Raw genomic sequence first — 2,374 nt, 5'->3', positions numbered from 1 at the left:
GATAAACTCTTTACCATAATGAATTATTTTGTAGTGAAGTTATTTTCCTACTGATTTTGCCTTCCCTCAGTCTTGGTTGTCTTTGAGAGCATAATGACAATGAAGTGTAAGGTGATTGGTATGTTTGTTAATTGCCATTTGGTCCCTTGTAAGTTATAAGTGACCTGTATAAACCTCATATTCTATCAGTTGATGGTGATGGTGTACTGCATCTGGTGCAGCCTCCTGTTGAGCCAGACCAACATGCAGTTGTGAGTAATACTCCACAGATTATATGAGTTTACAGTAGAACAGCAATGTTGTTAACTTCTTTACTACAGGAAAATAATGAAGAAACATTGACAGCTGTTACAGAGGAGGAAGCAACAGAGACACTTTATGAGGTTTACATCTTTTAATACTTTGTGTACAGGAAACACAGGTGACCAATAAAGCCAGTTGAACAAAAAATCTGTTTATTCTTCTTTCAACATGTTGAGGTGATGGGTCAAAGGAAATGATTGTGACATATGGTGTCTCTGACTGCGCTTCCATCTTGTATGTCCGTGGGAGGGTCAGGATGTTCTTGGTTTGGATCACTGCTGATGTTTGGTTCAGAAGGACAGTGTTCTCCTCTAATTGTGGCAATGTTGTGAAGAATCACACATGCCACAATAATGTCACATGCCCTTTCTGGGGTGACCCTGAGTCTTTGCAGGCACTGGAACCGGGCCTTAAGCATTCCGATAGTCATTTCAATTCTGGCTCTTGTCCTGCAATTAGCCAGATTATATCGCTGCTGTGGGCCCGGTTCAGGGTCAGGGTAAGGGGTAAGCAAATAGGGTAAACATGGATACCCCCTATCACCAAGCAAGTAGCCAGTGAACTCTCCTAAGACAGAAGGATACACTTCAGTTCAAATGTCCCTGAAGCAATTGGTCTTTATATATTTTAAAGTATTCTCAACTCACCATGTCCAAATTTTGTGCTCAGTGTACATTCATGGAATATTTGTGAGTCATGGACAGAGCCTGGCCACTTGGCTTCCACATTTGTGATAATGTTGGCAGCATCATATATGATCTTCACAGTGCAGAGAACACAAATTAGCATCCATTACTATAATGAAATAATTTGTTAGTTTGACATGCTACAGGGAACTATGTACCTGTACATTAATGCTGTGGAAAGACTTCCTGTTCACATAGTCTCCTTCATTTACTGAAGGAGCAATGATTGGAATGTGAGTGCCATCTGTACAGCCAATCACGCCTGGGAACCCTGAAAATAAATGTGCAATTTAAGTAGTAGTCCAAGTATCACCACATCATACATTAAGTTTTGGTCATCCTGATACCTGCAATTTTGTGGCATCCCTCTTTGATAAATCTTGTGGGTCTGTGACCGGGGAACACCACAAACGAGTACAGGAGACGTTTCAGTGCAACTGTAACATTCCTGACTGCCCGACAGACGGTAGCCTTGGAAACGTGCTCAGCGTCACCAATATTATACAGAAAGCTCCCGTTTGCAAGAAACCGAAGTGCAATACAAATAATATGCAATGAACTGAGAGCATGTCCGCGATGTGTCACATGCGTAATATATGGCCTGAGGATGTTATCCAAATAAATTATAGATTGTGCTGAGAAACGGTAACGTTCACACAGGAAATCATCAGGAAATGATAAAATGTCCAAACGCGCTCTGATCACTCTCTCCCGGCGGAGAGCTCTGCGGAGAATTTGGGCTTCACGATCTACTGGCTCTTCAAGGAAGTGGCACGCCATGTCTGACACTTCCTACTGTCAGGTTTCCGACAAAGGGGCGGAGACAGTCAGGGTTAGTTGTAGTAAACCTGCTAGGGGCAGGTTAGCTTCACGGAGTGTGTCGTCATAGTGACTCACTGAGGCTTCATCTGAACTCGCTTTGTGAAACCGAAAACCCAGAGTTTTCGTTAACTCAGGGTATACTTACTCAGTTTTTCCACTAAACCGGCTTCCTGAAACAGGGCCCAGCAGACGAAGACGTACCCCAGTTCTGGAAGCCTTGCCAGGCAAAATACTAGGGGTGCAACGATACACAAAATTCACGGTTTGGTTCGGTTCCATACTTTGGTGTCACGGTTCGATATTTTTTCGATACAAAAAAATGTTGATACCTTTTTAATTTGTTATTTATTAAAATTATAAATATATATTTTAACTCAAAAGTACAGTTTTAAATTTAATGTTGCTGAAACTACAAAAAAAAAAAAAAAAAAAAAATCTATCTGATTGGGAAAACACTCATCTTTGGAAAAGAGAGTTTATTACAGAGAAATGGCTCTTTCCAAAATAAAAGCTATACTATACGCTTCATCTGGGCTATATTCTCAGCAGCATATTAAACATAT

At 40.9% G+C, this 2,374-nt stretch overlaps 1 long non-coding RNA gene across 1 annotated transcript; it reads right to left on the bottom strand.

The window, feature by feature from the left end:
- LOC309711477 lies at positions 1–1,948 on the bottom strand. Its single transcript, XR_014277983.1, has 3 exons — positions 1,148–1,948; positions 951–1,062; positions 1–870 (listed from the first exon to the last, which is right to left on the bottom strand). It is a non-coding gene; the product is annotated as an uncharacterized lncRNA (long non-coding RNA).
- Between the last annotated feature and the right edge of the window lie 426 nt (positions 1,949–2,374).

This window comes from Aulonocara stuartgranti (assembly GCF_965226115.1).
Source record: "Aulonocara stuartgranti genome assembly, chromosome: 7".
Lineage (NCBI taxonomy): Eukaryota > Metazoa > Chordata > Actinopteri > Cichliformes > Cichlidae > Aulonocara > Aulonocara stuartgranti.
This window is presented reverse-complemented; position numbering and strand designations above follow the sequence as displayed.